Genomic DNA, 24,715 nt, shown 5'->3' on the forward strand with positions numbered 1-24,715 from the left:
GGGGCACTGACGTCCACACAGCTCTGTGTTGCTCTGTGCAGGCTGTCAGACGGACGTGGCACAGTGTGCACTCAAGCAGGTGCTAGTAGGGGTCAGATAAATGAGAGCAATGTGGCACAAGATGGGAGGCGAGGGCCTGAATGTCTGCGCGGGTCGGGAACGACGGCAGATCAGCAGCCCTCCAGGCGCACACCGCCCCCGGGGTCTCCGGCTCTCCAGCGCGCTCTGCGGGGCTCTCTCTCGGGAGCGCTAAGGCGGGGGGCAACCCGGGAGCCGCCGCCCCGATGTGGACTCCCCGGGACGGGACCCCGCGCCGGGCGGGACCCGAGAGGCGGCGAGCGGTCCAGAGCGCGTCGCGGCCGCGGGGGGAGTGACTCTGGAGGGCAGCGGCGGGCTGAGATAAAGGCTCCGAGGCTGCCTCCTTCCCACCCCTTTTCTCTCGTAACTTTTTTTTTTTTTTTTTTTTTTTTTTTTTGCTCCCTCCTCTCCCAGCAAAGGGACCGCGGCTGCGGCGGCAGCCCCGGAGCAGCCCCGGCGCGGACGCCGCCGCCATGAGCCCGCCGCCGCCGCCGTCGGACCGCGCCGCCGGGGGCTGAGCGCGGACCCGGGGCTCCCGGGACCCCCGCCCGTCCCCGCCGCGTCCGGGGCAGCGGCCGCCGCGATGTCGGCGCAGAGCCTGCTGAGCAGCGTCTTCTCCTGCTCCTCCCCGGCCGCGGCCGCCCCCGCCGCCGCCAAGAGCCTCTCGAAGCGGAGGCTCCGCCAGACGCGCAGCCTCGACCCCGCCATCATCGGCGGCGGCCGGGAGGAGGGCGAGGGCGCGGGCCGGGTGCCCCGGGCGAGGGCCGCCGGCAGCCCCCCGTGGGAGCCCCGCGCCCCCCGGGGCTCCTCCGCCTCCACGCCCAGCTCCCCCCTGGAACGCTCGCCGCCGGGCATCGCGCTTTTCGACGGCGGCAGCCCCCGCGGCAAGCGCAGCCCCGGCCGCGAACCGCCCTTCCTGCCGCGCGCTCCCTCGGCCTCGGCGCTCAGCGGCCCCGCCGCCGCCAACAGCATCTTCTCGTCGCCCCGCCGCTGGCTGCAGCAACGCAAGGGACAGCCCTCGCCACCCGGCTCGCGCCCCGCCGCCTACTTCGTGCGCAAGTCCGAGGTAGGCCCGCCCCGCCGCGACCCCCGCCCGCCCCGCGGGGCCGCCCCACACGCGTCCGCCCCGCGCGAGTCCGCGGCGCCGTCGGGGTTGCAGCGGCGAGCGGTGCGTTTGGAGCGCTCTCCGTAAGCTTCGTGTGATCCCGTCGTGGCTTCGCACCTCTCGGAAAGATAGAGGAGTTCCTTTGAAAGCCCTGCTTTATTTGATGCCTCGCGTGTGTCAAGAACCGCGCGAGGAGCGATCATATTCCGAGACAAACCCAGCTGAGCGATGCAAATATCGACTCCTTTCACTTGGGTGATTTCAGCAGTGGGCTGCCGACACGGCACATAGGCACAGATACATTCAAGGAACACAGCACTGCTTCTCGATAGCTTTGCTTTGCGTGGTTAGCAGTGGGCGATGGCGTGAGTTGCTTGCAAGGCTGAGGTGCCCAGGTACCCCATAGGGCTGGGCAAGGGTCATCAAGAAGCATCAACAGCATGAACTTTACTGTGTGGAATTTCCTGAATCCAAATGTTTGAACACAGTCTCAGGTCTCTGGGTGCGAGCAGTTCTCTCTTCCTGCTTCTACGCAAAGATGTCACATGCCAACCTGAAAGGAGGTTGTACCCGGGTCTCTTTTCTCAAGTAACAGCAATAGGATGAGAGGGAATGGACTCAAGTTGTGCCAGAGTAGCTTCAGGTTGGATATCAGGAAACATTTCTTCACAGAAAGAGCAGTGAGGCAGTGGCACAGGCTGCCCAGGGAGGTGGTGGTGTCACCATCCGTGGAGGTGTTCAGGAACTGTGTGGGTGTGGCACTGAGGGATGTGGTTTGTGGGCATGGTGTGATGGGATGATGGCTGGACGAGATGACCTTAATGATCTTTTCCAACCTTAGAGATCCCAGAGTGATTGTGTTTAATCACAGCATGATTTGTAGCTGCATCTGTAGCTGCTTGGGAAGGTGTTTCCTTGAACCCAGCTGAGTATCCTTCATCCCGTAACAAGTGGAGGTTTACACTAATAGAGTGTGATGTTATATTTTGAAAGTATCCTTTATACAACCAAAGCAAGGTGTTTGCAGTAATTGATAGCTCTGTGTAAGTGCGGTGTAAAAAATTGATCAGCTCTAAGTTAGAAGAAAAATGCACAGAATTCCACTGCAGGAGAGCGGCTTTGAGCTGAGTGCTGCAAGGAGTGGTGAGTGCCGATGTTTGTGACCTGTCTGTGGGCCTTCAGTGAAGCAGCATTGTCACTCAATGTTACTGCTGTCCCCATCACAGGAGCGTCCTCTCAGGACCTGTTGGGCTTAGGTTTCGATTTGTTACTCAAATATTAACTAAGCTGTAACTCTCGGTGATAACAGGTAAAAATGACTTCAATCTGTATGTTAAAGAGAAATTTCACCAAAATATTTCTGATTGCTCTCTCCCTTCTCATTGTAAGCATGCATCCTGATGCTGGGCATTCATTCTGGTGTTGCCATAAAATAGCATTGTTCTTAAAGGATTTAGCTGATTACTCCTCTGCAGACTTCACTGAAAAGGAGATGTGCAGCTTTTAGGAGCTAAACAGTTCTCTATTTGTGGGGCCTCACCCTTGCTATGGCAAAACGATGCCTCCTGTTCCTAGTTCTCTTGAACATGGAGATTACAGTTACCAGTGCTTTCAGTAAATTGTAGGGTAAAGCTGCAGGGGATTTTTATCAGGAGAAGAGCATTTATCCTCAATTCCCATCAGATTTCAGCTGTACTTTTAAGACATTTTCCTTGAGGAAAATATCTTCTTTTGCTTACAAAATTAAATCTGTTACAGTTATTATGTTTTCATTCATTAAATGTTTTATAAGGTTAAGTGACTGTTTAAGCATACTAGATATCATGGAAAAACGTGATAAAAATATGGGCAGTTACCTTATGGCTTTGCTTCTGCAAACACATGATCACATATGGATGCTCAGCCGTGCATGCAGCATTGTACAAGTGAAGGATGCAGTGTTTCACAGCTCTCCCTGTGTGAGAAGCCCAGCGGAGCTCAGCAGCAGTAGCTCCGTGTGGAGGCTCATTCAACCTTCTGCCTATTTTTCTGTCCTGAGGACAGGAAAGGAAAATGATAGCTAATGATATGAATGTAACTCAGCAACGTCTTGCTGACCAGGTGAGCCCCTGTGTCTCCCAGCTGATGGCATGGGTCAAAGCTACCTACCTGCAAAGTTAGCTTAACAGCACAAGTTTGAGTTACTACGTAACTTCTGGTTGGGTCTTATGGAGTGGTAATTTAAAGCGTGGTAGTAGAGCATAGGTCACTTATAACCAGTTTCAGCTAATAGACGCTTTGGGAGGTCAGCTCCCTTAAATCCACTCATTATTTTCAGAATGAAAGTTTAAATCCATTGGGAAGGCCAGCTCAGGCTCCCTCTTTGCATATCTCCTCTCTTGCCAAAATTTCCCCCTGAGCATCATTGTTTTCCATGTCACCGCAAGTAGCTCACTCAGCTCTTTTCCCCTGCTTCTTTCCAATTTCACATCCAGCATTTGCTTCAAAACTATGCTGGTGGAAGGACATACATGAAAAACTCCACAGAAAAAGTGCAAATCAAAATTCTTGAAACAGTCTTGAGCTTGCTACTCAAGCTGATGAATTGAGAGGCTGCATTTTCACACATACATATCTCTGTGTGCTTCAGATGGATATTTTTCTTTGAATTTAGTGGGACAAGTTGTTTTGCAGAGAGAAAGGGCTGATCGCAGTCATCTTTGCAGGAGCAGAACCTGTTCATGGTCCACTTGAAGGAAAGAGGGTCTTTCCTTTGACTCATGAGCAACGTTTGGTATCTGTTCTGAAATGTGTAGGCTGTCTACAGCCAAGAGAGAAGGAAGGCAGTCTGCTGTTCATTAGTTTAACAGTATTTATAGAATTATTTTAAAGGAAAGCCTCCTCAGCCTTTATTCTTTTGTGACAACTCATATTTATTGGTGTTCAGTTGCCATAGTCTAGCCAGGCTATATCTTTAGCGTACCATTAGCCTTGTGTTTTTCACTTCATTGTTTCTGCTTTTCCCTGTGTGTGTTGTGTGGCTTGCTATGGTGAGACGCTCTGGAATTGCTTCCCCATCAGCTGGAATATTTGTCCTTGGAGAGGAATCACATGGAATGAATTAAATCGTTATCAGCACTAGCTGATCTGTTTGCCATTATAGTCTCTGAGGCGATATGTAGTTGGTTAAAGGAGAGCTCAGTGTCAATTCCATGTACTTAGTCTTAAGCACCTTCAGACCTAATCCAGACATTTTTCTGTAGAGATGGAAGAGGGGTTTGAACTAATCCCTGTGTAGAGCCCTCATTAACTGTCCAGGGGGCAAAATGGGAATCTGGTACATTTAAAGGGATTTTGACACCTTGTTTTATTGGTCTTCCATCAAACATGTGAAACACTGGACAATTCTCCACCCCCAAAATTGGTAACCTGCATTTTTCCCTTTGAGGACAGGCTATTTAGTGAGTTGGAGGGTTTTTGTTTTTTTAAAGTAAAAGACTTCATCTGCTGATATTGACCACTGAACTGTTTGCTTTGCTTTCTTCCGTAAGGCACCCTAAACCACTAGATGCAACAGATTAAATCCAGCCTAAGTCCATCCTGCTCAGTGTTGTCGGAGTTTTACAGCTGCCAAATTTGGCAGGCGGACGTATTGTGGGTCTTGTATGAAGAGGAATGCCATGAGAAGTAACTAAATATATTCAACATTTCTGAGTTGGCAAATGTACTCTTTCCATTCCCAACTAAATTACGTCTGAGGACATTTGGTGAGAATGTGGGAACTGACAGCTAGGACAGACAGAACTGTCACCACGTGTGCGTTGCTTGAGTAATGGGAAAGGAACTTGTGGAAATAATAGAAATTAGTCTGAAAAGTAATCTTGAGCAGCTTCTAAAATACCAACAACCCAGACCGCTGTCTTGACTTCATGACGGAGCTGATGCATATGGAGCTGTGCAGGCTGTCCTGTATGATGAGCGCTGCAGCTGAGGCAGCTGCAGGTGGAGAGCTTTGCAGGGGTCACCCTTCACTCTTCTGTGCCATGGTGGTGGTTTAAGCACAGCAGCATCAAGCATCTGGCTTTGTCCTTCCAGATGTGAGTATGGTGATGAAAACCAGCCCCGAGCAAGCAGGGCTGAATACTTGTTCTGGTGTGGCAGAAACTAGATCGTATCAGTATCAGAGCTGCAGAGTGGATGTGTTAATGTGAAAAGGTAGTGAAAATTAAAACTGTAATAACAATACTGCCATATTAAATATGAAGGTGCACCTATTTAATTTTCTGGCTTTGTGATGAGAGCATGAGAGTGTTTGGGAACGTGAGGATCACTGGAATTAAGCTGTTCTAAACTGTATATGTTGAACATCCTGGATTCCTCAGGAGTTTGAGCGAACTTTGTAATTGGGTGGTGGAAGACGAGGCCAAATATTCCATCTACCTTTGGAAAATCAGAAGGGAGCAACAGAGAGATAAGGGCAAGATTCAGACCTCATCAGAAGTTGATCCTGATATTCATCATCCAATTTTGCAAAGTCTTGCTCTCTTACTCTCACTTAAGTCTAACAGAGTACTTATGTGTGTGCCTTACTTTGTATGCATACTGCTAGTTGAAACAGAATATCAGGTAGGGAGCAAAGAGTATATTTATCTATCACTCAGTCATAGGAGTTTCATTCAGTTCATTTCTCTTTAAAATTTCCTCTTTATTGTTTTGCACGTGTTTTTAAGCAGCGCCTGTTACAAATAGTTTCAATTATTTTTATTTATTCTTATTCTTCAGGAATATTATATATCTACGGAGATGTATACCCAGGCTTCTTGGCCAAGTTTCAGTTTTTCCAAGGTATTTACAGACTGCCTGTTTAAGGTTCTGTACCTGTTCCACTCTGGCTATTGGCACGGAGCTTCTAGTTCTTGGCGCTCACCACATCATCATGCTGGAATCAAGTGTTGAGTACTACCTGTTCTTGCTTTTGGAGCTATGTATGCCAGGTCTGTGTCACTGGCCCATAAATAGAAACACCAGTTATCCACTCTAAGGCTGTCATCCCTGGGTCATCATTTTCACAGTTCTGGCAATGGGAATGGCTTGCATGAACTTTCCAAGGCGTGAGACCAGAACTAGATTTTCTGGATCTCCTCAGTTGCTGCTACTCTCTCTGTATTTTCTCAAAGCAAAGCTTTATGGTATTCCTCCATGAGGACTTTTTGACAGTTTAAGGTCAATGTGAGATTTATGAGCATTGTTCTTAGCAAGGATGTGCAAGAGTGCTCAGTCCTGTGTAGAACCTCTCATTATGCTGTGAGCACTGAGCACCTGATGGGACTTGGATAGATTTTGCTTGCCTCCTTTTTTCCCGCTCATTCATGATTTCTTGTTCCATGCACCCTGACCTGCTCAGATTGGCTGTACCTTTTATCCATTTCTCATTGTCCTTGTTACATATATTTTCAGATTAACGTTCATGCCAAACAATAAAAGGGAAGATAACGTATCTTTTTTGTTTGTTTTCATTACCCGAAATCTGTATTAAAACCTGCTTTAGTGTAGCTCCAGGTATTATTTGGATTGGCCAAATGTTAATGAGTCTTTATGTTTTCACAAATGTTTTGTCTCATAAATGGGCAAAATGGTTTTCAGCAAAGTGCAGAGTATAACACAGACTTTGCTAACAAGTGAAAGATTCAGACTGTGTTGAATAAATTGGGAAGGCATGCTGCAAATGCACACACTCATTTTGTATGGTGTGATGAAGACTACTTCTGCACAGTATCATTCTTGTCTAAAGGACTGGCTCCCTGAATTTGATTTTCAATGATATGACTCTACCTCCACTGATCATCTATAATTGACTTTATAAGAAGACTAATAACCTTTCCCTTGCTATTTTCAAGGTTGTTTTTTTTTTGCTTTTCTTCCACTGCTGCATTATGGCAATATCATTTTTGAGCACAGTCTTCTCCTTTTTTTTTTTTCTTTTTTTTCTCTAAAGGGTAATTTTAGTTGAGTTGCACCCTACTGAGAGTAATTTGGTGAGAAACCAGTTGGCAGTACTTTGTTCAGCTTTCATTTGCCTCTCTCTAGAAATCTAAAAATATTCCTCCTACAGGAAATGTACTTCATTCTGTTATGGCTTTTGCTTCCCGTAGGACGTATTACTTTTAATTTATTGAATAAACCTTTCAGAATTGTATTCCTATAAGAATCTAGGCGCAATAGAGTCTCTGGGCAAGTTGTCCAAGAGGTCTCATCATCTTCTCTTAGCAGTGATACAGCTTTTTTAATGTGCAGTGACAATAAGCTCAAGAAGAAGCCGACACTTGCATGAAAAGGGAGAACTGGATGCTAAAGAATGCTGTAACTTCTCAAATTTTGTTGTGCTCATCATACATATTGTATTTGCTCTTTTTTAGATTACAAAGAACCCCCTCTCCCCCCACTTCTCTTTTTCCTGCTCTTTATTTTAAAAGGATGCTGAACAATAATTTGATCTCAATCTCATTACTACAGTTTCTTTTGTAAGTATATATGTGTATAGGAAGGCCAGATCTTTGTAGCATCCTGTTTGGAAGTCAGCTGTGGCTGGCTGTTAATTTAGTGTGGATGATGGGGTAGAGGGCTGTTAGTTGAAAGGGGCAGGGAAGGGGAAAACAGAGATTGGCATAGATTGGCAGAATAGTGAGATTGGCATTTTCATGGTCCAAAATTAGACCCTATCTACTACATCCAAAATGTGAACAATATGCTTGAGTTTTCTTGTAGCTATTTCATAACATTCCTGGTGACAAAATATGGTGTTCCTTTTGCTCACTGCTCCACTACTGTTCCTCAAGCACGTGCTCATGTGTCTAATGACAGCTCTTGTAGCAGCACACATGGGAGTATGGCTTGTATCTTCACAGGGGGAGAGCTTCTTTGCAAACTACAGTGCAAAGTGGACTGCTCCAGAGAGCAGGTACCAAACCATAGCCAGCTGAGAGAATTAGGCAACAAATTACTTAAGTAAACACAATTAGAAGCCTTGGTTTTTTGTTTTTTTTTTGTTTTGTTTTTCCCTTTAGAAATAATGTGCCTTACTTCTGTATTCATGAAGGGAATGGGATGTAGTTAGCAGTCAACCTGTGTTGAGAGTTTTAAAAAAACTTCAAATAGAGTAGTGAGTAATAATACATTGCATATTTGAAAAATTTGTGGTACACCCTACACAATGTAGACTTCTTCCTTCCTTTCTCCACTTGCAGTCTCAGGGCTCTGATAAAGACTTTTTGCTTCATAAACCTGGCCTCGACAGAGACAGTGTGAATATGACAGATAAGCATGCATTTCTCAGTTGTTGTGAACTGCATAAGAATGGATCAGAGGAAGACCAGCTAGATAAGTTAGTGAATGGTGGAGGGTATGTATGTGATGAGGTGAGCGAGAGCCCTTCAGATTGGGCTGAGGGAGCAAAAAAAATGACTATCTGGCTGAGAGCAGTGAATTGGCCTGGTGAACCTGCGTCTGGAGGGCTGGGTGAGGGCTGCATTGTATGACAGAGGTGCTAACATAGGAGGACAAATGTAGGGCCACTGAGATAGAGTGCTTTGTGCACAAGGAAAAAAATATGGAAAAAAAGCCTTCTCAAGTGCAGGTGTTTTGCAGATATATCTTGGTAGAACCACAGTGGAACTTCAGCAGGAACTTGCTACAATTGCAACAGGTAGTGAAGCTTTAGTGGTGAGTTCCTGGGTTAGTTTGCTACCAGCCTATTTAATCAAGCTTGCTTGCACATTAAGGAGCCCACAGCTTTCGAAGTGTGTAATGGCAGGATAATGTGACACTTTTTCCAATGTGACACTTGTTCCAAGATTGATCTGTCTGCTTTTGTGAGTTATTTTGGATTTTAAAATACTGAATTCTGGCAATGCACCTTTTTTTTTCTACCCTACTTTGCGTTAGCTTAGCATGCTCATGACAGGCCAGATGATGTGCTACCTAAAACATTTCAGTTAAATGCATTTAGTAAAATTATGGTATGGTATCATCCATGCCAATTTAACTTTGCTAACTTTCATTTTGTCATTATCCTGAACACATTATAAAAATAAAAAACTCTGGGGAGAGAATCAGTAGAAGAAGGAAAAAAAAACTAAAGAAGGGGAAGTAAATATCCTGCTTAGCTTTGAGCTGGGGATTTCAATGGATTCAAAGGAAAATCAGTGTGGCAGGAGGAGGCTTATGCCTATATTGTCTTCAGCATCTGAACCTGATCCTGACCCAACGGCCAAGGAGCTTATGGTCACAGTTATGTAACTGGGATCAGCCAAAGCTAAACTAAACTGGAGTAGGCAGTTGGGGCTGCACAGCCTGGAAAAGGCTGGTACCAAATTGGTTTGCTCAACTAAATGCTTTCATGGTGCTATTAAAAGGACCACGGGGGACAATTTGCTGCTGTTTCCAATGCAGAGGTGGGATTTTCCAAACTTCTGAAAAATGTTGGTCTACGCCTGTTCTCCTGAATCTTCTCATCTTCTTCTTGGAAAATGATTTTGGTAAGCCTGGGTTGAGCTGGCAGAGGCTTTGTGAGGCTTCTGACACCAAGTATGAAAGTGGGTTGAGAGAAGGATCCTGGCTACAGTAGCATAAAGCCCTGATGGCTTAGAGTTGTAACTTTTTCTGGTTTTTATGCATGCTTTTTTTTTCCTAGAATGGGTAAGAAAGTTGAAGGAGAAAAATGGGGACTGTGTGTGATGTCTGCATGGCTGAAATAGAAGGAAATAAAGATGAGGAGGAGAATGAAACAGCATAAGAAGTGCATAGCTAAGTATGATAACATTCAGGCTAGCAAACAGGTTTACTATGGATGTGCTACTATAGCTGGGAAATGCAGAACTCAGTCTGCTGCCAGCCTGCACCTCTCTGTCCTGTCATGTATTTCGCTGGTCCCAGGTGTGCAGTGTAGCTGCTCTGTGCATCACCACTGTGCCTGCCATGCAGCTTGACCCTCTGGGATGGGAGGTGGGTGTTCAGTGCTGCCATGTTTGTCCCAGTGGGTTGCTGTGCTGCTTTGCATGCTCTGAGTGGGTCTCACTGTTGTCTGTATAAGTGAGAGCATCAGGAGCTTCTGAATCACTGTGGAAAGTCAACCTTGAGCTCCAAAGTGGTTGAGATTGTTTTCACTCTAGGTACTTTTTATCCTTACTTTTTCCTATACTATTTCTTCCTTCCTACTTTCTGGCATTCAATGTGACATTTAGCTGTATGCCTTTTCTAGGGCTGAAGATAGCAGTCTTAAGATATCACTTGAATTGCAACTGAAAAGAATTAGGGTGCTACAGAGAGTTATATATTCTTGGATTCCTTACTGCTTTCATGAAATGCAGTCTTTTGGGTCACTTAATAACCATATTGCTGTGCTAGTGTCTGGGTGTTTCAGTTAAAACAGGACCAAAACATTTGTAGAAAAACAGAAGCTCCTCTTATTCTAGATCGAACTCTAACAGATGGACTGGAAGAAGTGGGAAAAGGAGCAATATGGTTGGCAGCATCTGGGGCAAATAAAAACAAAGCCAGAAGGGATGAATTAGTTGTGATGCTCACAAGGAGAGCAGAAAAGATTTGTGTGGAAGACTGATAGAGAGGATGCTACAGAGAGGCATTCTTGTTGGTCCCCCTTGAGAGAAAATCCAAAGTTAGGGAAGATACAGCAGAAAAGCAAGAAGTCTGGTTGGTGTTTTCCTTGGAGCCAGTGATAAAGTACTGGGGAGCAAGAGATCTTCCTCCAGGACTGAGGGTGTACAGCAGAAGCGATAGCTGAGCCCTGTTGAGGGCACAGATCAAGCAACTTGTGGGGAATGTATTGGGACTTCTCACCCAAGTCCAGAGACTATTATTCTAATTTATTTTATAGCCCTACCTTTGTAAGCAGAGAGAGTGAAAAACAGTGCTGGGAAGGATAGAAAAGATTTGGGAAGGACGGGTTAGGATGGCTGGAAGATCTTGTGGATGCTGAGCTTAGGTGGATGTGCAGCCAAGGGAGCTGTTGTACTGATGCACTGTGCTTGGGTTGAAAGCATCATATATGTTGTGGGATAAGTGGCTTGTGTTGCTGTGGCTTGTTTTGTTTGCAGTGATTATTTTGTGTGGTGGTGGAGTGTCCTTATTTGCTTTACAAGCCATAATGAAGCTTGGTTTTGAACACATTTGTGAGCCACATCTCTATGTGATTGCATGTTCTGTAAGCGGTAGTTGCCCAGGGGAGCTGCATCGTGTGTAGCTGATGGGAGAATGGGGGAACACACAGTGTACAGCTCTCAACAGTAAGTCAACATTTTATTGTCCATCTCTTTCTTTCTTCTGCCAGGAAACATCTCCTTGCTACAAGAGATGGCTTCCTGAGAATGGAGTACTCTAAAGCAGAGTGGGTAGAATCTGTAGTGGGCACAGCTGAGGCTCCTCAGACATGTTTGAATTCTCTGTGTGGTGACTCAGTGGAATGTTGCTTTGTATTCCAGCACAGGAACTGTACAGTGGCGTATGCCACTGCACCACTGACCACACCAAACAATTCAGGCGGTGTGAGGTGCCCCCAGTACCACTTCCTGAATAGTTTCCCAAGCAAGGTCACCTCCCTTCTGCAGAGAACTGGAGGGATGGGTGATTTATGCCTTCTTTGTTCAACTGGCACAACATCAATGTGTAGAGAAGGATCTAACACGCTGAACTTGAATTATTTTTTCCCATGCTTTGTATTAGGACAACTCTGGAAATACTCTGTTTCTGGCTTTGCTTTTGTTCTTCCTGGCTTTTTAGGGAATATTTGAACAAAGGGAGTTGAGGTTGTTCTCATGACCACTGAGATAGAACTGAATTTTCCCAGCTTAGAAAAGGAGCAGCTACAGATCTTTCTGCAGAGACTAATAAAACTTTTGTCTTTTTCCTTCTTCTCTCTTGTTAGAAACTGGGGATTCATCCACCTCTGCAAGCATATATGCTTTATTTACAGTATGCCTAGCTTATGCTTTCTCTTTCCCCTGAAGAGTAGCAGGAGGCCTGTGATTTCTCGCTCCTTAGGAGCTGCCCGAGCTTTGGGAATAGGCAAAGCTCAAAAAATCAGCACTGCAGGCAAGCCTGTGGATTTGATGCTTAATCTCTCAGGAGCACAGACGTGCCTGTGTGAGGGCTGGGTCTCTGTGCCACAAAGCATTGCTAAGCAGGACAGTGGGACAAAGAAGGTTGGGTGAGCTGCTGGGTGTTTCCCTGATGGGAGAGAGGATGCAGTTAGTTATTTCTGGAAACAACCCAGCCTGCTGATGTTATATTTGGCTGTTAGGTAACTGCTTTAAACTGGGATTATACCTAAATTAGAGACAAGAAGGTAAAGCTGAGGGATAAGAGTATCTGGTTTTTGTTCTCTGACTGCAGCAGGTTGAGGGGTATGAGTATCTAACTTCATGAAAATACTTACAGAATGCAGGAATTGCATATAAGCAATTAAGAGACAAGACAGACAGATACAGTCATACCAGGAAGTGCACAAAGACTTTTTTTTCTTTTTCTTTTTTTGGTGATACTTAGTGGCCTCAGAAAATGAATGTTTTGCCTTTTGTGAGTATTTGTGAGTCTTAAGGGGAAAAAAAGGGTTGCTTATGCAAATGGTTAGGGGAATTTCTTCAAAATGTGAGGGGAGGAATGATGCTTTCAGAACACAAAACCGGGTAACGGATTTTACCCGGTTTAACATATCCAGATTTAACATGGAATGAATGTAGGTAGTCACTGAAAAAGATGGGAAGCATGGAACTAGTTGGGGTAGGGATGTGTTTGATGTAATACCAGGCTGAGATTCAATGGAAAGCTATACAGGAAAGGGAGAGATTGTTGAAGCCAAGCAGTATTCATAGAGCATTCTGGATGGGTGTACATACAGCAATACTGCATTGGAAAGACAACAAAAAAGAATACCACAGCCATTAAGAAGATAGGAGTCTGCCTGAGACTTCTAGCTAGGTTTTGTATTTGAAAGACAGCATGTTGGAAATTTGTATATAAGCAGATATTATTTCTAACTCCTGGTAGGGGCAGCAGACAGGCCCCACACTGCCAGCAGAGATGTAGGATTTTCCGTGTGTGCTGGAGAGTACATCCGGATGCACTGTGGACTATGGTGTCCCAGCTGGAAATGCAGCTGGCTCTCCCACAGCCCTTGGCTTGGGACAGCTGAAGTGTCCTCCCCAGGATGTGCCAGGCAAGTCCCTGACTCCTGGCAGCAGACAGGAGGACATATTGCCCTTGTAGGTAACATGTGCCATCTGTGGTATTTTCAGCTGGCAGAGAGAGGTGGCTTTGTCAGGAAGGAAGAAAGCAATATGTATGGTTTTAAGTACAGAAGGCGAAACTCTAGACAGCAGCAATGCTGTTTTTTGTTTTTGTTTTTTTTTTAAGAGCAGAGAAAGGATATACAGGTGTAGTAATTCCTTTTGACTGAAAGTTATTCAGCTTATTCCAAGTACCTTTTGCAATGTTTTCTTTATGCATTGAATGCCTTAATGAAGAGCTGGCATTTTGCTGTGAATTATTAACGCTCACCTAACAGGTGTTTACATATGTTTGCCTTGAAACCTAGCTCTGCAACGCTGTCTGAAAACACAGAGTTTTGGAGCTTGTGCTCTAACAAAGCTGCAGGAGAGGTTTGGCACAGTGGCTGCCACCTATTTATGTGTAGCAGCTGTGCTGAGCCTCCTCTGGTGCTGCCCAAACAGGCACACCTGTGTTTATTATCTATTTGATAGTACTGCTTAACTACTTCTGACCTCTTACTCTACCAGCCAGGCTGTGCCACCTGTGGTAACTGTAAACCTAAATCATTTTTTTTGTAATTCCCCTGTGAAAAGAGTGAGATGGTTTTCTACCACAGTGCTCTGCAGATCTTAGTCACCTGCAGACCTGTTCCTGCCTCAGGGGCACCAGCCAGAGCATGGCTGTAACCTTTTCAGGAGGAGAGGGGCAACCAAGAGTGTGATGCTTTCTTTTGGATGGATGTTTTTATGTTCTCAGTTCAGTACCTGTTTGGAGATGGACTGTCAAGATTCCACCTTGTGTAGTGGTTAATGGTTTCTGCCAAGCACGTTGCTGGATGTTACCGCCAAGGTTTGCATTAGACTGTTATTGATCCTGATCCTGCTGCCTTCCACAACTGTGTTGTCCTTCCCACTCCAAATGTTTTTTTCTCTGAGAATTTGCTTTGATGGAAGGTAGACTTTTTTTTTTCCCTCCCAGTAAAAATTGGTTGTGCAGCTGCCGCTTCTCCATATGGAAAAAAAAGAGGGGAAAAAATGTGATGAAAACACTAGAAGCCTCATACCTATTCTCAGCATAGTAGGCCAAATATCTTCCTTGGGAATGCAAGTTCAGGATGGTGACTTTAATTATTGGTGACCTTGTCACTTGAGAAGATGAATTGGTTTGTATCTTTTGCCCTGGCAAATGGTTATTTCTGTGTTTTGGTTGAGTCTGTGTGAGTTGTTGAGAGCAGAACAGCCACTTCTCGTTCAGGGTTCAGCCTTTCAGCCTTGTTGCAGCAGTGGCTTTTCAGCAGGCCTTGCCCTGGTAGTTAGCCATTACTAGGCGGGATCTAATGATTTACCTTCACCTGAACAAGCACTTGGTAAGGGACCAAGCGACATGTGCAATCATGCCTTCTGTGTCAGCTTGGAACTTGTTATGTTGGGAGGAAGAACACAGAAATCTTTCCAGTACTGCTGGTGGCCCTGATGGCACAACTGGCAGCTTGTGGCCCTGCAGTCTGTCTGCCCTTCCATCAAAGCAAATTCTTTGTAATCCACACACTCCCCTTTCTCAGATGTGTGATCCTGTACATGGGATAGGAAGAATGATATGCAGTGAATATTTAACCTGTAAGGTTTAAAGTGATTTCCTCACCTTAAATGGCAGTTTATCCAGGTGAATCTTAGAATTAACTAAAACATAAATTTCATCTAAATTGAGCCTCTACTTGAAAAAATAAGAATTTCAATTGGAAAGTAATACAATTGGCTGTTCTTAAGAGGCAGAAATCCTATTGATTTCTGAAACTGGGAAGAGGACTTGAAATCTTCTTGATTGGGATTGGACTTGACGATCTTTAGGGGTCCCTTCCAATCCCTACAATTCTGTGATATGGTGGGAGAGAACTGATTGCATGCAGTATTAATAAATGTTTATGGTGCCTTACTATGGTGCTGTGCTAAACTTTAGAGCTAAATCAGAAACATTTGTAGCAAGTTCTGCTGTTTGTTTGTTTTGTTTGTTTTGTTTAAAAAAACCCCAAAACCTAGAGATTGGTATGACCATCTAACATGAAGCTTCATCAAGCAGTGTGTCAGTATTAATTGGCATGGTTCCTTTATCAGTGATAGTCTTATTTAAGACATGCCTCAACATCTTATGGAATCAATTGAATATTTCTTTGCAAAGAGTATAGTGTTTCAACAGATGTGTAAACACTATGTTCTTCCTAATGGGAAAAGGGCCACAAACAAGTCAGCCTCAAAATTAGGGTTGGCCAAGAAGGAAATACTGTCTTTTATACTGAAATAATAGAAGGTACCCTGGTTCCTTTTTTGGGACCGAAGAAGTATAACTTTTCATCTGTAGGAATCACAACACATGGCTCAATTTTAATATATGTGTTTATTTCAATAAAATGAAAACTAACATTAAATAAAAAAGCACATAGTGCAATGCTGTCTGTCAGGACTTTGAAGTCTCCACTCAACTCTAACTATAGTTATTTCAGCCTGTGATTGGCGTTTATTTTTTCAGTTAATTTGCCTTCCCATAGTAGGGAGTACTGTATTTATTAGATCTTACTATGCCTAATCTAACATGAGCACCTGCTGGGAAGCTGTAATACAGTGTCAACTGTGGCAGTGAGATAAGGACCTGATTTGTTTTTACTTGACACTGTTTCATATTTACTATATTTCTTTAAACATCTTTCTGGAAATATTTTTCTGGTGTGAGTATTTTTCCAAGCTGTCCCATCAATCACCACTATGTTGTACTTCTGTGTACAGTTCCTTGCCTATCACCAGTTTGTCCCTGTGTGGTTCTCCTAGTAACCTTGCATGTAAGACATGCTTTGCCTCCTTTCAAGACTTTCTGTGTGCCCAGTCTTACTGAATTATGAGACTTCTTTCACTTCATTGTTTTTTGTTCTTCAGAGGGCTGAACGCTCAGTGACATAGGGAGATCCTCACAGAAATGTTCATTCATATTATGGGAGATTAAAGAACTTATTTAGGAAGTGTGTTCATCCTTACAACTTAATCTGATGCTTACTCATAATGAATGAGAGAAATGCCAAGTGTGTATGATTATTGTATATCTATAATGCTGTTTGCGCATGAGGAATTAAAAGATGAATGCAAGAAAAATTATTTTTGTGTGGGGTATGGAATTTTTTTGCTTAGATGCTCCCATGTTGGAAGTTGACAAGTTATGTGATCCATGTTAGAAGGAGCATTCAACAGGATGTGAATTACTTTGACTTGATGTATGAAAGTAATCTTATAGTGTCAACCTCTCCTACTGAAAGAAGAATAAAAAACAGAGAAAACTGGTTTTAAAAGCACCAATTTTATGCATATCTGAATGACAGAATATATAGGGTAGTGCAAATTCACACAAAGATTTTTATCTTATTTAGTTTGGCGCCTTTATTTTGACACTATATAACCTGATATGTGTGAATGTACAGTTTGAAATGTCCCTTGAATTGAAGGGCATCGCTCATTTGGATGTTTTGCTATAAATTTGATGCTGACATTTGAAACAGACATGCATGTAAAAAGGTAAGATTTGAAAGAACCTTGATATAAAATCATGAATATTTTTTCATATATGCCCATGTTGTTTTGTGCATGAATAATTAGTGTGTGTGTTCCAAATGAAGGACAAAATGTTTCCCGCATTTGGCTTTGGCAGGCAGAATGCTACGTGTGAAAACATAACAAAAATAAAGATCCATTATTGGCCTTACATCTGAGGAAGCTCTAGAGCATAACATTCATAATATTTTCCTCCACAGTCCTCTTTAAACTTGTGTTTAGTAAATGAGCTTCAGATCTTTCTTTCCAGTGCTGTTCTAGTGTATGGAAAAAGAACTTTAGCCACCATCTGCTCTTCTCCAAATATTGACCGGTGAACTGCAACATGTGCATGGTGCATCTTGATACAATTTATGGACAGGGGTGTGCTGTGGAGCCCCCCAAGTGAATCTTGTTTCTTTTATCTATATCTGCTTTCCCTTCAGGTAAAAGTAGAGAGGTAAAGGAATGGGAAGAAGGCTTGATGCGAATCACTAGATAGGGATAAGAATCCATGGGACCTAAGGATGCAGAGGAGCTCCACTAATCTAAATCTTCAGCTAAAAGAACTTCATAGTGTGGAACTTTGTAGAGTGGAGCTCATTTAGCTGAAGATTTAGATTTGTTCTATCTTTTAAATCCTCAAGGCTCTTCTGTTTACTAGGAGAAAAATACCATGTAACTGGTTTCCATATGACTTTTGCAGGTGCTTCTCATTTTGGCATGTGATTGTGAATCTGTTCCAGGAGGAATATTCTTATGTTTAGAGTTGCAAAAGAAACCCAAAACAAAACAAAAAAACAACGTGCAGCACATTGTGCTACAGAAATTCAGGGAAATAAATAGCTGCTTCCTACCTGACTTTAGAGTCAGTTATACGAACAAATTTATCATCAAAAGTTTAAGTACAGTGTTCACGAATTCTATGTTCTTGTAAAGTGGCTTGTCATATGGGACTGCAGTTGCCAAGTGCCAAATGTAAGAGAAGGCTTCTGTGTTTTTCTTCTTTTATCTGGTTCATCAGTATGTTAAAATTCTGGGAATTGTTGAAAAATAACAATTACTTTTGTTAAATTTCTGTACATGTGTGGAAATGTGGAGTTACTGTGGCCATTTGTTGTTGTCTGAAGCTTTGTTTGGCTTTGTTAAAGGCAAGTTGCAAATGAAATGACTGAAATTTCACCTCCTTCAGCAGAATCTGCATAAATATGGGCTCTCATGTCTTTCATATCTTGTTTCTGCTGCAGTGAGATGACTCAAAATGTCTTGTAATTGCTGAACTAATTACAATGCTGGGTAAGGTGTACTTGACTCTTCTCCATTTGCAGACTTCCAGGGGTCCCCAGGTGGCTTTTGGAGCCTTGGCTGTCTTTGTGAAAATGCTTTCACTCATGACGCTCCAGAAGGGGTTTCGTTTCTTTAGGGTGATATAATCCTGCACTGAAACAGCCTCCTGGAGTAGGGAACAGACCAACAGAAGAAATCTAGCTGCCTTCTTTGGGGGCTCTTGGCAAACAGCTTTTTTTTTTTTTTTTTTTTTTTTTTTTGTCTGTAATAAGTAGGTAAACATCCAAACTTTGCTACCTCACATCTGCTAAGGTAGATGTTGTTGCAGGCATATGCTGGGGGTATTGTTGTCTCTGGCTGGGTGGATAGGGGGAGAGCAGTGGATGTAGTCTACCTTGATTTCAGCAAGGCATTTGATACTGTTCCCCATGACGTCCTTATAACAAAGCTGAGGAAGTGTGGGATAGATGAGTGGACAGTGAGGTGGGTTGAGAACTGGCTGACTGGCAGAGCACAGAGGGTCGTTGGTGGTGGTGCAGAGTCCAGTTGGAGGCCTGTAACCAGCGGTGTTCCTCAGGGGTCTGTGCTGGGTCCGGTCTTGTTCAGCATCTTCATCAATGACCTTGATGAGGGGATAGTGGCCACCCTCAGCAAGTTTGCCGATGATACGAAGTTGGGAGGATTGGCTGACACGCCTGAGGGCTGTGCTGCCATTCAGCAAGACCTGGATAGGCTGGAGAGCTGGGCAGAAAGAAACCGGATGAGGTTTAACAAAAGCAAGTGTAGAGTCTTGCATCTGGGGAGGAATAATTGCATGCACCAGTACAGGTTGGGGGATGAGCTGCTGGAGGGGAGCTCTGCGGAAAGGGACCTGGGAGTCCTGGTGGACGACAGGTTGGCCATGAGCCAGCAGTGTGCCCTTGTGGCCAAAAAGGCCAATGGCTTACTGGGGTGCATTAAAAAGAGCGTGGCCAGCAGGTCAAAGGAGGTGATCCTCCCCCTCTACTCTGCCCTGGTAAGACCTCATCTGGAGTACTGTGTCCAGTTCTGGTCTCCCCAGTACAAAAAAGACAGGGATCTCTTGGAAAGAGTCCAGCGGAGGGCCACGAAGATGGTGAAGGGCCTGGAGCATCTCCCCTATGAGGAAAGGCTGAGTGAAATGGGTCTGTTCAGCCTTGAGAAAAGGAGACTGAGAGGGGACCTGATCCAGGTCTATAAATATCTAAGGTGTGGGGGGCAGAATGGCGAGGCCGGACTCTTTTCAGTGGTGAGTGGAGACAGGACAAGGGGAAATGGCTGGGAACTGGAGCATAGGAAGTTCCGCACAAACATGTGCAAGAACTTCTTTACAGTGAGGGTGACGGAGCACTGGAACAGGCTGCCCAGGGAGGTGGTGGAGTCTCCTTCTCTGGAGATGTTCAAGACCTGCCTGGATGCCTACTTGTGCTACCTGCTGTAGGGAACCTGCTTTGGCAGGGGGGTTGGACTCGATGATCTCTGGAGGTCCCTTCCAACCCCTACAATTCTGTGATTCTGTGATTCTGTGATTCTGTATTCAGGCAAGCAAAAATGCCCTTTAGCTGTGGAAAAGAGAAGAAAAGAAGTTACTGGGAAAACTGCCAAACCTATATAGTTTATATACGTGTACACAAAGGTGTGAATAGCAGCCAGCATTTCCTTAAGAGTAAATTGCACTAAACTAGAAAGAACTAATGCATTCATTTGTGGTTTATGCTTGGATGCTTTAGCATCATGGGTTTTTTTTTTCGTTTCAGGATTATGTTCCAGGTGCTGGAACAGACTTCCCAGGGAGGTGGCTGAGTCCCTGGAGGTATCCAAGAAACATTTAGATGTTATAGAGAGGGACATGGTTTAGTGGGGAAATACTGGTGGTAGGTGGACGACTGAACTGGATGATCTTGGAGGTCTTTTCCAACATTGGTGATTCTCTGATTCTAGGGATGGCATGTACTGCCTATAGCAGAGTTTGTGCCACTTGCCTGCTGCTTGTCTGAATCTACAGTTGTATTTTTGTCAGCACCCTTTTAAATCTGTGTTTGGGTTTTCAGATAGGAGTCATTAGCTAAAGTTACTTTAATCACTGATTTTTTTAAAGCTGTACTTAAGTTCCTTGCTTACTAATTGTTTTGGATAATATTTCATAGTATAATTGCAAGATCAGTTGGTATTGATTGATAGCTATTTCTCATGTTGAGTGTCAATGGCGGTGTAATATTTTCCTTAATTTGGTTCTTTTGCTGTTCAGCCTGACGCAATTCTAGCAAAGAGTGTATGTCCAATGGTGAATTATGTATCTTTTTTAGCACATGGTCATATTTCAGTGGTGGTGATGTCTTTCTAGAGCTCAGTTAAAGAGGCAGAGTTCACATCAGTGTTACTAAGTTGCTTAATAGCGCTGCATTACATTTATGAGAAGCTCTGAAAAGCGAGTGAAACCACATTTTACTCTTTAAATCAAGGGAATTGTCAGATAATCGGTTAACACTGTGCATTAAAATTTACATCATAATTAGGATCAGGACTGTATGTTTCGAAAGAACTCTGATTGTCTGCACTTGTTGAGCTTCAGTTTGCATTCTGGAGCAGTCGTGGAACACATGAACTGAGTTTCTGATGAAAATCAACTGCAGAATGTGCTGCTGTATGTTTGGTCTATGTTATGTAAGCTGGATGCTTAAAAACAAGCTGTGTTTTGTATTTGCAACTCAGGGAATCATCAATTTATTAGAAATTGTGAAAATTGCCTTTAGGTAGGGCTGTGGAAGTATCTAACTGGACTGTTCTTTGTTACCATTTCTTTTGGATTTTAGAGCTGTGAGTTATTAGCCTCTTCTACCAAGTTTTGTAGGTTTGGGGGGAAAAAAATCTTCCATTCTGTTCCTCAGCCTTTAAGTGAACCCATTCTTGAACTGGAACAATCTGAAGAAAATAGTCTTCATTAACAGCGGAATAGTTTGTGATCAAGCAAGCCACTTTGCTGGCTTATCACTGTGATGCATCCTTTGGGTTCTTAAGCAGTTTGTTCTCAAGTTTAGCGGTGCAGCTTTCTTGTAAACTTAATCAGCAGATGTGTACTGATTAATTTTAATTCTTTTAATATGCTGTGAAACCTTAGATGATAATGAGTAAGAATTTTCACATACAGAGGGCTGGAGCACCTCTCCTATGAAGAAAGGTTGAGGGAACTGGGCTTGTTTAGCTTGGAAAAGAAAAGGCTCTGGGAAGACCTCACTGTGGCCTACCAGTATTTGAAAGGAGTATATAAACAGGAGGGGGAATGGCTTTTTACAAGGGTGGATAGTGATAGGACAAGGGGGAATGGATTTAAACTGAGACAGGGGAGGTTTAGGTTAGATATTAGGAGGAAGTTTTTCGCGCAGAGGGTGGTGACACACTGGAACAGGTTGCCCAAGGAGGTTGTGGATGCCCCATCCCTGGAGGCATTCAAGGCCAGGCTGGATGTGGCTCTGGGCAGCCTGGTCTGGTGGTTGGCGACCCTGCACATAGCAGGGGGGTTGAAACTGGATGATCATTGTGGTCCTTTTCAACTTTGGCCATTCTATGATTCTATGAATTAAATTGTTAGTAATGCTTTTAATTTGAGGCATTGAAACACTTGCGTGCTCAGATCTGGATCAGGCATGGAGGAAGCAAGGAAGTGGCAGGAATGGGAGGTTTCTGAGGCAGAAAGCATGGGCTGGGATCCCCATTTCATCCACCAAATGAGTTCCCCACTCTCCACCCACTCCCAGCTGTGTGATCCAGCCATGCTGTGCTCCCTCAGGGCAAAGCTGTGTGAGCTTGGCTGTAGCTCACGGGTCTTTCCTGAGTATATTTTGAAGGTGATGCTGAGAGCTTGCTGGCTCAGGAGACATGGAGGTTTCTACCTTGGGTTTGTGGCTTAACTCTGTGCTTAGTGAAGTGCAAGACCAAGGCTGCAGCAGGGCCACATGGGCACAACTACAGCCTGGGCATCTGTGCAGTCATGCTATGTCTACAGAGGAGTATGCATGTCACTGAACTCAGTGTTCCTGTGCCCGAGAGCAAGAGGTCCTGAAAATGAAGGAGAATTTTCTCCTCCTGATGTTGTGCCGTCAAGGGCTAAGGTAAGCACTGGTACTGAAAAAGAATAAAAAAAGATTTTCTTTGTTTCAGGCAGGATCTTTGCACAGTTTGTGCTTCTGGTTGTTCATAAAAAAAAGTATCTTCTTAGTATTTCATTCTTCTAGATAATGAACAGCGTGTTAAGCATCACAGCCTGTCAGGCAGTTTTGTAGCAATACTGTAGCCTCTTGTTTTGTAGTGTAGCTCTGTAACCATTTGGCTGCAGCAGCAGCATTTCACAGTGTGCCTGCTGTTTGGGTGTCCCTTTTCAATAAAATTTTCCTCTCACATATTATGTGCTGTCATTTGATACTATGATTGTATATTCTTCTCCTCCCCATCCCCTGTCCCTGCTGTGGTTGTGATATGCGTCGAAGTTTTATTGCCATTTGCAGTTATTTACCTTCTCCTCAGCTCTTCTTCAGTATGGTTTCTGTTTCCTCTAGGCTGTTGCATTCTGCCTTCAGGTCATCAATCTCTACATTCCCTTCCCAGAGAGGTCATGGAGGATCAGACCTCAGAGGTCTCGTGGAATTTTCTTTAACAGAGTCCAAGGTCGTGAGGCTGAATGCATTGTTTGAATATTCATCCAGCAAGATCTTTGGATAGGCAACAACTGAGCTCAGCTGAGTACTGCTGCTTACAGCAGTCGTGATCGGCCTTTGTTTATTTAACCCAGCTGTACTTGAAAGAGGCTTTGGTTACAGGCATATTTGGAGGCCTGTATAAATTTGAGCAGCACTAATGGCTCTATATTATTGCTGAGTGTCTTTATTGCTGCTGAATGAAAAGGGAGGCTCTATTCTTTTCACACAGTTACATAATTAATGAGTTATTCTAATGACTTTTAGATATTATTTGGAGAAATTGTAAGTGAAGCTGCACAAGATCAGGATCTGAAAAAATGAGACTACAATTTTATAGCTTAAAGAGTAAGGTGCATGCTTTAGCAGTTCTGGTAGAGAATATATATATATATATGTATATAATTATATATATATTTCTAGTTCTGTTGATTTCTCCAAGAGTTCCTATCCCAAATATGCAGAGGTAAGAACTGCTTTCCAGATTGTGCTGTTAGACAGCTCCAGAACTTGCCAGTGCGTGAACTTTGCCAAGCTGCAAACAAGTGATTCTGATAATGCTGTGGACAGTTTCCCTCAGGCTATTTAGATTCTTGTGACAGGATGGAGAATAGTAAAAATGCATGTGTTCCCACTTAACTTCTTCTGAGAAGGCATGAACAGTTATACAAGCAAGTTCACCAGTATTCACAGGGAGGGAGAAAAAGGGGCACTAAAACATGCAGTAAAGGATTGAAGTCACAGGGTTAGGGAAGCTTCCTCCAAAGCACCCGAGGAGATGCTGGTGTGTAAGGTGAGGCCATCAAGCAGGAGGCAGACAAGGAGTTTGGATGCTGCACAGAGATCTGTTGTAAGATGTATTGGGAGGCATCTCAGTACTTTTCCAACCTATTAAAGGGTTGGTTGTTTGAAAACTAGAGATAAAACACAACTGCTTAGCGATGGTTGGAGTATGACTGTATGTTCCACTGCAGCCATTTAAAAAAACCTGAGCAATCATGGTAAAAAACATGAAGAAATGCAGTATTTGATCATCACTGGATAATGCATTATGCTAGAAATCAGGCCATGTGCCACACGGTCAGTTGTTCTGACTCTGGGTAATTCTGCAGAAGATGGAAAAACTCATGATGGGAGCGTGTGTATCTGTGCGAATACAATTACAGAAGGAATAAGCATGCAGTAATTTCAGAGAGAACTCTCTAGCCAGCAGAAAATCAGTTCTGCCCATGTGCTTTATCACAAGATATCCATATGTGTTGTCATAGAAGGCATAGTTTGTCTTCTTTAGAGTATGCAGTATAAATGATGCAACCACAATTTTAGATACTCAGCTAGCCATGACACACCTCCCTGAGTAAAGCTCACTATTCTTTGGCTTTGCTCTTCTTTTTACTTTTTATTTATTCAAACAGATTACATTCCCATTTGGATGGGATTAATTGTGGTTAAGAAGTATTGCTGTGGTTTGTCCTGTGAAAATGAGTGTAGTACTAAGCTGTGAGATGCCTGTTACATGACCTGAAACATTGGACTGAGTGTACAAGAGAGTCAGCATTTCTATCTAACTAGATTTCCTGTCCTGTAAAGACATGAGGCACATTTGGGGACTTCTCATGAACTTACTGCTCCTTTACCCCAGGGAAAACATAGAATTTGGGGGTTTATTCAAAGCTTTTCTGGGAAACAGATGTATTTTCTCCCTT

The 24,715-nt window shown here is 43.7% G+C and overlaps 1 protein-coding gene across 1 annotated transcript in view; it reads left to right on the forward strand.

Annotated features, from left to right (window-relative positions):
- Positions 1-876: 876 nt before the first annotated feature.
- The window catches only part of ARHGAP6 (Rho GTPase activating protein 6), a 302,474-nt gene continuing 278,635 nt past the window's right edge, over positions 877-24,715 (forward strand). The window contains exon 1 of the mRNA XM_048931252.1: positions 877-1,144. The gene's annotated coding sequence lies outside the window, so the exon portion shown is untranslated. The remainder of the gene's footprint in view (positions 1,145-24,715) is intronic.

This window comes from Lagopus muta, chromosome 1 (assembly GCF_023343835.1).
Source record: "Lagopus muta isolate bLagMut1 chromosome 1, bLagMut1 primary, whole genome shotgun sequence".
Lineage (NCBI taxonomy): Eukaryota > Metazoa > Chordata > Aves > Galliformes > Phasianidae > Lagopus > Lagopus muta.